The sequence below is a fragment of the Aythya ferina genome, assembly GCF_964211825.1.
Source record: "Aythya ferina genome assembly, chromosome: Z".
Taxonomy (NCBI): Eukaryota; Metazoa; Chordata; class Aves; order Anseriformes; family Anatidae; genus Aythya; species Aythya ferina.
The window spans coordinates 32197221-32211414 of record NC_140299.1 but is presented as its reverse complement, the minus strand read 5'-3'; the positions used below and the strand labels follow the sequence as shown (position 1 = coordinate 32211414).

Here is a 14194-nt window from a genome sequence, read left to right as displayed (position 1 = left end):
ATGTTTAACATGCTTCATCAAATAATCTGTGGTGGCTTTACTCAGGTGGGCAGCTGAGTTCCACAACAACCACTCTCTCACTCCCCTCTTCAAAGGGAAAGGGGGAGAAAACACAGTGAAAAGGGCTCAAAGACAGGGAGATCATGCAACAATTACTGTCACAGGCAAAACAGAGTCAGCATAGGGAGATTAGAGAAATATATTACCTATTACGAACAAGCTAGAGCAGTGAGAGACAAAGAACTACAAAAACACCTTCCACAATCCACCCTCTTCCACCTCCTACCCTTGAGCAGCGTAGGGAAACCTCTGCTCCAACAGGTGTTCTCCACATGCTGCAGCCTCCTTCAGCCTAGATCTACCTACTCCACTGTGGGCTCCTCCACAGGCTGTAGCACGGAGATCTGCTCCACTGTGGGACCAATGGGCCGCAAGGTCACAGCCTCCTCCACAGGCTGCAGGGGAACTTCAGATTTGGCACCTGGAGCACCTCCTTCCCCTCTGTCTTAATTCACCATGGTGCATACAGGGCTCTTGTTACAGGTCATCACTCTCCCAGATGCTGTTGTGCAATAGTTTTTGTTTGTTTGTTTGTTTGTTTTCCCCTTTCTTAAATCTGCTCTCACAGAGACTCAAACAACATTGCTTGTTTGCTCAGCTTTGGACAGTGGAGGGTCCCTTTAAGCTGGCTTGAACTGGCCCTTATCTAACGTGGGGCAGCTTCTGGATTCTTCACACAGAGGCCACCCCTACAGCACCCTACTACCAAAACCTTGCCATGTAAACCCAATACACATCCAAAGTGTACCATGTAATGTTTTAACTCATTGATTTCTCTGTAGTATATGTGTATGTTAATTAGCATTGAATTATAATTTCCCGTTTTGCTGTATATCTATTGTCCAACCATTCATTGCCAGTGATGATAGATAGCTTTTGTTTTGTATTTCTTAGATCTCAGGATAGAATATTTTTGATCCAGTTCCAAATCCGCAAGCTCAGGGTGAGTAATTCTTTTTGATATTTCCTTTTGCTGAATTTGGATATTTATGTGAAGAACTGCATTCTAGAACGTTTCCTGGATCATGAAATATATAAATATACACATATACAGGCAGATGTATGATAATGTCAGCTGGTATTATCAGCCATTAATTCATGTCTCACTACCACCACCATGAGAATGTGAGGATTTATTTTTTTTTTTTCCATTCTGAGTAACTAGAAAAGAAATTTGTTCTTTTTGTTGTTGTTGTCATTGTTGATATGGTTTTTGTTTGTTTGTTTGCTTGTTTTTAGTGTAGTTTAACTGAAGATATTGTGATATAACTGAACATCAGTGCTGTGTTTGTGTAACTTAACTACATTGTATTTTGGGAGTATTAATAATATAGTCATCAAAGACAAGAGCTGACATAATTTCAGAGTGAAAGAGATAGCATGAACCAAAAGGTAACGACTTTTAAAAAGGACAGAATTTCTCCAGATATAAATGGCATTTTTTATATTAAATCTGTTGAAAGAAACCATACTTTTGGAATGAATAGGGGATGGAAATGGTAAGAAGTAAAACTTTATTTATAATCACATGTTGTGTTTTATCAAAATGGTTTTCCCATAGCAAAAGTTTAATGTGACTATGTTGAGAAATGCAATGAAAGATGGATGACTGTTAGAAGGAAAGCTAGAATTATTGGAAAGATGTGCTTGTTGTAGTTAAATTATTTCTCTTTTCCATACACAAAGACTTTTGGGAAAATGTATGTTTAATGTGATGTCATTTGAATGAAGTATGTTGACTTTTAATATGTTGCTAAAATCAGTTTAAAAGTAATGTCATGAGGCTATTAAGATCAACAAGCTTGAACCAAAACTTTCTCATGTGTTTTAATCTTTTTTCATAATATTAAACAGAATAAATTGAGCGCTTGCTCTGTAACAAGCGACAATAATGTTAACATGTACTTGAGATCAAACTCATGAGGAAAACTGATTTGTATAATGTATAGCTGTCATGCTCTACATACATGCGCAGCAAACAACACTCCTAGACAGTGGAAACTTAAACCTAGGAGAACAGATCTCTCAGCTTTGTTTTATGATTCCACTGACTGTGTGAATGTAGTAGTTCAAAAAACAACATAGCAGAAATAATTATATGTTTCACTGTGTCGTTATTTTTTTGATTAGTTATAAACTTTAAGCTTTAAGGCAGGTTTTCATTTCAGAAGCTTATTGTGCAAGCCTAAAATTTAAAATTTGGTAATATCAATTTTAAAGATTCCCAGAAAATATTTTTGTCCTCAATATTTGGGCAGGTCCAGTGGGCTTTGATTCCATCCAATCTCTTCCATTTTTTCCTTAAGATTATTTCTTGCTCTTTTAATTGTTTTCTTTGAGGAGTGGAGTTGAGTATTGCCAACTCACAGCCTGTACATCACATCTGTCTTCCTGCAGTCTTCCCTGCCAGATCTGGAGATGATACTGAGGTGTCTATTGTAGTCTATAATCTAGTTTTAAATTTCAAATCCCTGAAATCTAGTCTTTTTCTAGATGCTCGAGTCTACAGGCACTCAGCACTTTACGGATTCCTGTAAAGGTCCTCTATTCAGAGAAATTCTGTAGGAGTATGCAAACTAATATTGTCAAAAGTCCTATCTGTACAAATATCTGCCTCTTTAAGTTTCTTAATGTCTAGTGGTCGAGGAAGCATTAACAATGTTTAAAAACATCACACATTAGGGAAATCTCACTACAATATTATGTTACTTAACATAGACTTCCTGGCAATCTACCTCTGCCTTATTTTTTTTAACAACTGCTATATGAAATATATATATAAGTATGTATGTATCATGTATAATAAAACTTTGCTTTTGAAGAAAGATGTATGCAAGACCAATAATAGTTCATAGTCTGAGAAGTTAGTATTTCAAAGCTAGCTTAAACCATACTTTGTGCTTGCGAATATGAGACATAAACATAACATGGATAACCATATTAGCTAATTAATAATTATCATAAAACTATGGTAAAATATGTTTTTGTGTAAGGAGAAAAAATACAAATTAAACATAACAAAAATAAACACCAATTATGGGGAAAATCCAGCTGAAAATTAGTTCTAACCAATTTTTATGTTGGCTCACTTAAGTTTAGTATACTTGGAGCAATTAAAAGATACAGCTGCTAAGACTCTGCTATGGAAAGGTACTCATTTCCAATAACAAAATCTTTCCAAGCTGTTCAAAGTAGAAAGATAAATACTTCCTTGCATAAACTGACCATGTTCAAATTATATAACAAATTATATAAATTAGACATGGGATTCTCCCTGGTGGTCTTTTCAAACTGTAGTTATAGCTTTTCTTTTTTTTTTTTTTTTTCTTATTTTTTCCTCATACTGTTTTATTGTTTTATTGTTTTATTTGCCTGCATCTTTTTTCTTTTATTCTTTTTTTTCTTTACATATATGTGATGAAGATAACCAGACCAGACCTAGAATAGCCTGTTACTCAAGTTTTGAAGAATTCTTGTGAAACTTGGATCAGGGATGAAGTCCAGTCCTGTAGAGAAAGCAGTATTTTCTCCAGATAGAATTTTAAGCAGACTTGTGACATATTTGATTTAGTTATTTATATAATACTTGAAAATAAAACAAACAAACAAATAATATGGAGAAATGTAAGTATCAGTGTCACCATTAAAATACCAGTACAGACTTTGCACACCTTGCTATGTTAAAAAAAAAAAAAAAAAAAAAAAGCAACAAACAAGAAATTAAATTGTGTGTTTAAAATAAAACATACAAAGACAAACAAAAACAAGCAAAAACAATAAATTGGAACCAGCAGGTGAAAATAAATCTATAAGACTGAATTTACCTAGCTTTATGTCATTCATGTCTGCGCCTCCCTCGATATTCAATATTTATTTATTTCCGTAGTAAATAAATTGCCATTCCCATTTCTTCTTCTCCCTCTCTCTCTCTTTTTTTTTTTCTAATAATCTCTTTCTAATTCAGATCTAGATTTATTTTTAACTTTATTCAGACTTTTATGTATGTAAAGTCACCATGTTCCTTGACCAAATTCCTCAAGAAATATCAGTCAGCCAGTCAAACAAGCAATGTTACAGATAATTGTTAAATGTGCAAGGGGAGGAAACTAAAAAATCTGTTTCTTGCTCATATTGAGGATGAATAGAGATGAGTCTGCCAAAGGCAGTGGATAACCATAGCAGTTTTGAAGAATTTGTCTTTATGCTAAGAAAATTAAAGTATTTTGGTCCAGAGTTGTCTTTCTCAAGTTTTCAATAATCTTATGTCAGTGAAAGGAATATCAAGGAAAATATTTGTCATACCATGTAAGTTTTTCATTTTCAACTTGTGAGCCTTTTGACTATTAGCTTGACACTTAAGAAATTAATTTTTCCTTGTTATTGATCAGTAGAGTGGTCAAGAATTTATTGTCTCAGAAATTTAATAAGCTATACTTTTGTTATAGAATAAAATAATCTAATCTAGAAACAGATAAAAAAAAAAAAAAAAAAAAAAAAGATAATTCTAGAGATTGAATTTTCAGGAAATTCCTTTAGATGCTGTTCCACAAACAACCGTGTGTAAGATTATAAATAATGGCTATATGTTCAATGACAAAACCTTACCACATACAACACTGTATTTGGAAATCTTTACTGCTGATCATTAATTTATATATGAATAGATAGACAAAACCACAAACTTATATGGTACACATTTTAAAGAATACATTAAGCCTTGTGAATTCTCTCTATATTTGATCCTGTTCAGTCCTTAAGTGTGAGCATTATTTTCTTAGATAGACATACTTATCCTATATATTTACATATTTCCAATGAGACAGGCAATATTTTCTTAAAAGCCCTGTGAAAGTGCATAGCTAGTGAAAGTCCTTGAAAAGTGAATTTCGCGCATGGTATTTGTAACAATATAGAAAAAACAAACACAGCAATTTAATACTCTTACAGCAAGTTAATACTCTTAGTAGTGATTTACCAGTAAGTGAAACAATATGACTAAAAACTTTGCAGCGTATGCCACAATACAAATAAAAGGTTGGATGTAGGACAAGAATGAGGTGTGTTATTTTTCTAAGGTTGTTTTGCTTTTCTGATATTGACAAAAAAATAAAAGTTATTTATACTGAAACATATTCTATCTTTCTGAACAATTAAGAAGTATCAACTAAAAAATATTACATTTGAAGCACAGTATATTCCATAAACATTTTTTGATCAAGGAATAAAAGTAATAAAATAATAATCGAATAACCGACTTGCATAAAATTTCAAATGAAAAAAAAAAAAAAAAAAAAAAGCTTTTATGCTGAAGACTAGTTTTCTAGTGTATGTTCTCTGAAAATATTGATTAAAAATCTCTATGATGGTAACAGATCAATATAAGAACAATATTACAAAATCCTGATAATATTTTGCCTTTTGTACCTCTAAGAATGTCATTCTATCTCTTGTTAGTAAGATTATTTCCGAATTTAAAATGAGATTTAAAAGAAAAGGCAGCTTGGATCTAATTTTCAGGTGGATAGTGCTAAACTTACAGTGGGATTTACGTTTAAATCTCTTTTTATAGAAGTTAGAGACCCATATTAAGATTTTCAGGATTTAACAGGAAGGTTATATTTTGCTACATAAAAGGTATTTTGATAGTTCTCAGCAACCAGTAATTGCACCTTAAAATTTGCTCTCAGATCTTGTGTGGAACAAGAGACTATATTGTAGTGCTGTAAATTCAGAGAAGATATGTATTTATTATAAACTAAATGAAGTCAATCAAGAAATAATTATGATGTAATACTGCCACATATGCAACTGGATAAATTGATTCAAAATGTAATGCTGTTTAAACTACTAAATGGGTGACATGCATGTCTTTTCTGACACACAAAAATCAGGCACACTGGAGGCTACATTACCAAAGGATTAGCAATTGCTCTTAGACTGATTTCCTTACCTATCGTTGATCTTCTTTGAATAACCCTGTCCATCCCACCAAACACAATTATTATTGGTTACTGTCAGGCTACAAGAAAAGAGGGGAAATTATTTGAATCTATTATCTTACACTCAAAGACTATGTCAGTATCTGCTTATCATAAGTTCAATTATTCACATTGACAAAGGATGTGGAATTGGAAATGTAAATTATAAGTTATAGGTAAAATTATTTCTTTCATCCAATCTCAAATATTACTGAATATCTGAAACATAGATGATTTAAAATGCAACATAGCAATTTTTTTTTCCATTTGCTTATGCAGAGATCTGCTAACCCTCTGAATAGAAAAAAATTTCCCCAGGACAAAAATATATTGTACTACCATATTGGAATGCTGCAAGAAAACAATAACTCATATAGTTTCACTTTACTCATGATAAGATTGATAAATCAGGGATAAATTTGAGGACTTTTTAATTGGTCTTTTCTATATATTATGTATATTTATATATATAATGTAATGATAGATGTAAACTCTTTCAGTTTTTAAAGATCTGAGAATTATTCTTCAGGTATCTTTTCCCAAAAGCTAGTAGAAAATACTGCGATTGATGTCAGTGACCTGTAAATGAACTCCTATTTATATGTATGTGTATGTATCTATGCAGTTCTAGTGGGCTTGATGCTACACAGAAGTCCTTGTCAGACAGCTCCATGTACTATACCTTCTTACATACCTTCTTACCTATTACATACCTTACATACCTTATACCTATTGTTTAATGTAAATTATTTTCAGTGGACTTATAAGGACATAAAAACAAATGAGTGAGACATTATTCTGTACAACTCACCTGCAAAAAGGGAGGGGAAGTAAGAATTTGCCTAATAAAATCTAAAAAGCTTTATAAATCATATAGAATCATTGACTATCCTCAGTTGGAAGGGACACACAAGGATCATTGAGTCCAACTCCTGGCTCCACACAGGTCCACCTGTTCAGGCCGTATGACTGAACACAGCCCAAACACTTCTTAAACTCTGACAGGCTTGGTGTGGTGCTGTGACTACATCCCTGGGGAGCCTGTTCCAGTGTGCACCCTATTGATGAAGAACCTCTTCCTGATATCCAACCTGAACCTCCCCTGTCACAGCTTGACTCTATTCCCGCGGGTCCTATTACTTGTCATTAAGGATCAGGATGTGCTCCTCCACTCCCCTTCATGAGGAAGCTGTAGACTATGATGAGGTGTCCCTCAGCCTCCTTTTTTCCAGGCTGAACAGAGAAAGTGACCTCAGCTGCTCCTCATATATCTTCTCCTCTAGGCCCTTCACCCTCTTTGTAGCCCTTCTCTGGTTACTCTCCAATAGTTTCACATCCTTTTTGTACTGTGGTGCCCAGAACTGCACACAGTACTCAAGGTGAGGCTGCACCAGTGCAGAGTAGATTAGGACAATCACTTCCTCGACCGACTAGCAATGCTGTGTTTGATGTACCCCAGCATACGGTTGGCCCTCCTGGCTGCCAGGGCACACTGTTGGCTCATATTCAACTTGCTATCAACAACAACTCCCAGATCCCTCTCTGCAACACTGCTCTCCAGCATCTCATTGCCCAGTCTGTACGTATAGCCAGGGTTGCTGCGTCGCAGGTGCAGGACCTGGCACTTACTCATGTTCAACTTCATGCAGTTGGTGATTGCCCAGCTCTCCAATCTGTCCAGATCTTTTTGCAGTACCTTTCCACCCTAGCAGAGTCAACAACTCCTACAAGTTTAGTGTCATCAGCAAATTTGCTCAAAACACTTTCTACTCCTACATCCAAATTGTTTATAATAACATTGAACAGAACTGGCCCTAAAATGGAGCCTTGCGGGACTCCACTAGTCAGCCTGACATGGCCCCATTTACCACAACCTTTTGAGCCCTACCCATCAGCCAATTGTTTACCCATCATGTGATGTTTTTGTTTAGCTGTATGCTGTGTCCATTAGGATTGTATGGGAAACTGAAAAATAAATACCTACACAGCATGAAATTTATTGCTGAAGACATTGGAAATGAGAATTAAACAGCTTCTTGATTTCTCATTAAAAAAAGTTGTCATTATTTCACATTCAGCTTGGATGAAGATCAAATAGTTACCTTAATCATTAGTGAAAGTGTTGTTAAAGCACAAGTTTGTCAGAGATTTGTTGATTTAAAATTAATGTAGAAAACATAAAATAAAAAATACACTTGTATTTAGACTGTTAATGGTTATTGGACATATGCTTCATGGGGTAAAATCTTCATCCAGCTTCTGCTCATGAAAGAAGCAAACTTTGAAAAACAGCATTCATGTTAAAAAGTATCACCTGAGTAGGCAACGCGCTGACCTGTGAAGAGACCAGCTTAAATTTGTGATACTATGAGTTTGGTGAAATAGCAGAAAAAACACCACCGCCACCATATGCCCGCTCCTCCCCTTCCTTTCTCCATTTTATATGCAGTTATGGTTGCTTTTCAAAATTTGTTTTGAGAGGTATAAGAAAATATGTCACTAACATTCTCTTGGGAATTCATGGAATTAATTCTAGTCCATTAACAAGATAAAATATTCCCATCTTCCTTCATGGAAATTTTTTGTGTGTGTATATGTGTGTGCTATGTGGAAGAGGTTTTTTTGTTTGTTTGTTTTTTCTTTTTTTTTGTTTCTCCCTGTGTTTTTGTGCATAGCAAAAAGCTGCATAGAAATTAAACAGAAAAATTACATAGGCTAAAACAAAATTCTGTCCAGTCTATTTAGGACTGAGTGCAAAAATATACGATTCACTTCATAAACAAAGACAAGGAAAAAGACGTAGACTTTCAAAGAGGTGTAAACACATTCATTTATATAACTTGCCAATGAGTCCAGTAAACTCTGATATTCCAGTAAACTCTGATAGAATTTTTATTGGGGAGAAAATCACTTATATGTATTGTGTAAATAAATATACAACTAAATGCAATGCAAGTCTAATTCTATAAGCATCTGAGGGATGTCTCACAATTGATAGCCCTTGTTCTTGTGGGGGACTTTACCTTACTAGATTGTCTGCTGGAAATACAGCAGAAAATAAACAGTCTAGGAACTTTCTGGAATGTGTGGAAGATAACTTTCTGACACAGCTGGAGAGTGACACAACTAGGGAAGGCACCCCACTGAACCTTTTGTTGTGAACAGGGAAGGATTTGTTGATTGTGTGAAGGTTGCAGGCTGTCTGTGATCGTAGTGATCATGAATTAATAGAGCTTTTGATTCTTGGAAATGTAAAGAGGGGGTTAGCAGAACTGCCACCTTGGACTTCTGGAGGGCAGACTTTGGCCTATTTAGGAGACTAGTTGACAGAGTCCCTTGGGAGGCAGTCCTGAAAGGCAAAGGAGTCCTGGAAGGCTGGATATTCTTCAAGAAAGCAATCCTAATGGCACAGGAGCAGGCTGTCCCCATGTGTCTAAAGTTGAACTGTCAGGAAAGAAGATCAGCTTGGCTGGACAAAAAGCTTTGGCTAGAGCTCAGGAAGAAAAAGAATGTTTACAGCCTATGGAATAAGGTTCAGGCCACTCAGGAGGACTACAGAGATATCATGAAGCTGTGCAGGGAGATAATTAGAAGGGCCAAAGCACAACTAGAACTCAATTTGGCTACTGCTGCTAAGGACAAAAATATATATATATATATATATATATATATATATATATATATATATTATTGTAATATATATATATATATATTATTGTTGTATATATATATATATTATTGTTGTATATATATATATATATATATACATAAATAAGAAAAGGACGATTAAGGAGAATCTACAGGCTTTATAAGATGTGGGGGAAAACACAATCACAAGGGATGAGGAAAAGGCTGAGATACTTAATGCCTATTACCTAATTTTTTAGTAGTAAGCCTAGTTGTTCTCTGAGTACTAAGCCACCTGAGCTGTTAGATAGGGACGAAGAGCAGAATGAAGCCCTCATAATCCAAGATGAAATGATTAGTGACCTGCTACACCACTTAGATGTACACATGTATATATGGCCAAATGGAATCTACCAAAGGGTAACAAAGGAGCTGGCAGAAGTGCTTACAAAGCTGCTTTCTGCCATTTATCAGCCATCAAAACTATTAGGGAAAGTCCCAGTTGACTGGCAACTAGCAAGTGTGATGCCCATCTACAAAAAAAGACCAGAAGAAGGATCCAGGAAACCACAGGCCAGCCAGTCAGACTTTGGTACTCCTAAGAGCTATGGAGCAGATTGTCTATAGTGCAATTAGACAGTATGTACAGGACAACCAAGTGATCTGGCCCGTGCGGCATGAATTTACAAAAGGTATATCATGCTTGACTAACTTGATCTGTGTCTATGTCAAGGTGATTCCCTTAGTGGCTGACAGAAAGACTGTGGATGTTGTCTACCTAGGCTTCAGTAAAGATTGTGACACCGCTTCCTACAGCATTCTTTTGGATAAATTGACATGCCTTGGACAGGCATGCACTTTGCTTGGTAAAAAAAACAGATGGGTGGCAGGACCCAAAGAGGTGTGGTGAATAGAACTGAGTTTTAGGCTGGTGACTAGTGTTGTCCTCCAGGGCTCAGTACTGGGGCCAGTTCTCCTTAATATCTTTAGCAATAGCCTGGACAAGGGGATCAAGGGCACCCTCAGTAAGTTTGCAGATGACTCGAAGATGGGCAGGAGTGTTAATCTGTTTGACAGTGGGAAGTCTTTGCAAAGGGATCTGGATAAACTGGAGCAATAGGCCAAGGCCAACTGCATGAAGTTCAGCAAGGCTAAGTGCCAGGTCCTACACTTGGGGCACAACAACTCCAAGCAGCACCACAGGATGGGGGAAGAGTGTCTGGAAAGCTGCCCAGTGGAAAGAGACCTGGGAATATGGGTTGATAGCTGGCTGAACATGAGCCAGCAGGGTGCTCAGGTAGCCAAGACGGCCAAAAGCATCCTGGCTAATATCAGAAATAGTGTGGCCAACAGGACTAGGGAAGTGATTGTCTCCTTATACTCAACTCTGGTGAGGTTGCACCTCAAATATGCTGTGTTTGGTTTTGGGTCCCTCACTACAAGAGAGACATTGAGGTGCTGGAGCATGTCCAAAGAAGGGCAACAAAGTTGGTGAAGAGTCTGGAGACAAGTCTTAATGAGGAGTGTCTGAGGGAACTGAGGTTATTTAGCCTTCAGAAAAAAAGGCTGAGGGGAAACCTTATTACTCTCTACAACTACCTTGGAGGAGGTTGTAGCAGGGTAGGGGTCAGTTTCTTCTCTCAAGCAACAAATGAAAGGACAAGAGGACATGACCTCAAGCTGCACCAGGGAAGTTTTAGATTGGATATTAGGAAAGACTTCTTCACTGAAAAGGTTGTGAGGCATTGGAAGAGGCTGCCCTGGGAAGCAGTTGAGTCACCATCCCTGAAGGTATTCAAAAGACATATAGAAGTGGTGCTTACAGACATGGTTTCATTGTGGATTTGGCAGTGCTAAGTTGATGATCGGACTAGATGATCTTAGAGGTCTTCTCTAACCTAAAGGATTCTATGATTCTCTGAGATCCCCCTGAGGTTTCTCTTCTTTAGGTTCTCTCAGCTCTCTGAGTCTCTCCTCATATGACAGATGCTAAAGTCTCTTTGTCCCTTCACTGGGCTAACTCCAGTACGTCCATCTCTTGAAGTGGGTTGCTCAACAGATGTGCTGTGTTTTTGTGACCATTGCCTATTTTCCTGTGACAGGGCACCACTGAACACAGCCTGTTCCACTCTTCTTAACTGACTTTCTTCACTCTTTCCTCTCTGACTTGAGGATGGACATGGTTTTGTTGTAGGTCTGGCAGAGCTAACTTAATAATTGGACTTTATCATCCTAGAGGTCTTTTCCAAGCTATCCATTCTATGATTCTAATAATAGTAATAATAATAATAGTAATAATAATAATAAATTCCACTTAAAAATAATCAGTTATTTTAATAAACAAGTTAAAAGCACCATGTAACAATGTAAAATCTAGAACTCTTAGGTCAAAAATCCATGCGGCTAAGCATGAATTTTTTGCTGGTGGTTTAAGTAAGTTTTCTTCTAAAATAGCCTCCAGCTTCAGTCTGTCAGACTGTCAGTTCCATCGAGCTCACTGTGCTACATTGAAGTAGAAAAGTGAAAAAAGAGAAAAGAGAAATCTGGAACCATTGAAACTGTTATAGTTTTAGACGTTATTATATAAAATGAGTAACTAAAATATTATTTACTAAATTAATAAAATAAGCTGAATACTAAAAAGACTGAGTAAAAATTCTTATGTTTTGTTATGTATCAACTTCTTTATATTCAACATATTTTAGGGAATTCTAAAACAACATTGTAGCTCTAAACCAAATTCATTTTTTTTTTTTTTAACATGTAATTTCAAAATTGAACTAAACTGAAAGGAAAATATATCACATGCTAGAACAGGTAGACATGTGAAATGGAAGTTATATTATTACCATAGTCTTAGCAATTTCATCAAGTACAAACTGTTTTTTTGTTGTTGTTGTTTGTTTGTTTGTTTGTTTCCATCTCCTTCCAGTTCAGGTATGTTCATATATTGGTAAATTACGTAGGGTTTGCCTTACAAGATATCTGAATGCACAGACTCCATAGGAGTATGCAACTTCTAAGATAATTTTATCTTTGTCTTAATTTTTCTTCCCTCTACAATATCAAATTCATGTACTTTATGTACTATTACTTATCCTTTTGACTGATGATAAACCTATTGATCTTTATCAAGGTTTGTATCTGAACTAAAACTTGTTATTTTTTAGACTATAGGTGTACTTGGAGGTCAAGATTAGTCTTCTGTTAAATCATTTAATTGATAATAAGGAATTAGGTGGTGGGGGGGGAAAGTAACTTGTAATGGTAGAAAAAATCTTTAAAGCATATTTAGGTCTGCAAAAGTCTTTCAATAGAATATAGGTAATTCTTTAGGTGATAAAAGAGATTTCATTACGTAGCTGAGCAGAATTCAAGCCTTTTCCCTTCCCTTCCCTTCCCTTCCCTTCCCTTCCCTTCCCTTCCCTTCCCTTCCCTTCCCTTCCCTTCCCTTCCCTTCCCTTCCCTTCCCTTCCCTTCCCTTCCCTTCCCTTCCCTTCCCTTCCCTTCCCTTCCCTTCCCTTCCCTTCCCTTCCCTTCCCTTCCCTTCCCTTCCCTTCCCTTCCCTTCCCTTCCCTTCCCTTCCCTTTCTTTTCCTTTCTCCTTCTTCTTATCCTTCCCCTTCCCCTTCCCCCTCCCCTTCCCCTTCTGAGTACAATCTGTATTGCTGTTTTGATGTAATGATACTCTAGTTTTTACTGTTGACAAGGAAATAATGCCATAGAAGTGCCCAAATACTTGGATATGGAAAATGAATTTAAACATGCATATTTAATGTGTACAGAAGACCATAAAATATCCATGGAATAGATTTGATGTGGATCTTCTCTAGCCTTTGTGACCTATGTTATCAGTCAGGTAAATTGAAAAAAAAAAAATGTAATGAAAAAAGTTGTTTTTCCTTCTTCCCATTTCCCTTGTATTTGCACTCTGAAAGTGGGGCATTTTAAACCTGAGGAAACATTCACTGGTATGATGCATTCCGACACAAGGTGCTTGTTTCTGAAAGGATTTTGGAGCCTGCAGCTTGACTCTTGCTCACCCACAACATCAATGAAGTTGATCCACATCAGTGTGTACACATCTCAAAATCTTCTTTTTAGTGAGTTCCTTTACCTCCAGCAGAATTGTCCACTTCTTGTTATATTTAAATAGACACAAGGCTCATTTTCCTTTCTAATTTCCTTTTGCTACTACCAAATAGTGGTAAACAAGGAAATAAACAAGCAAGCAAACAAACAAAAGAAAAAATGTAGATAATGTTTGTGAAAAATATAGTTTGAAGTGTTTCTCTGGCACTTTCAGGTGATCATGTGACAAACAACCAACAACCACTCTTGTCCACATTGTAACCCTAAAACTATGTTATGTTCCTATTTCTGTTACAGCAACTTTTTACTGTCCTCCTTTGGGGCAGGTGAACCTGTTCTCTCAAATGCAAAACAAAGCCCAAGAAATTCTTTATGTAAAAATATAAGAGACCATTATGAACATGTGCCATGCAACCTCTATGTTCCTTTCTAACCAAA

General features: G+C 36.2%; 1 protein-coding gene across 15 annotated transcripts in view; it reads left to right on the top strand.

Annotated features, from left to right (window-relative positions):
- PTPRD (protein tyrosine phosphatase receptor type D) overlaps positions 1-14194 on the top strand; it is a 1303784-nt gene that overhangs the window by 502317 nt on the left and 787273 nt on the right. For all 15 annotated transcript variants that reach the window (XM_084505446.1, XM_084505445.1, XM_084505434.1 and 12 more), the window contains exon 6: positions 955-1003. The gene's annotated coding sequence lies outside the window, so the exon portion shown is untranslated. The remainder of the gene's footprint in view (positions 1-954; positions 1004-14194) is intronic.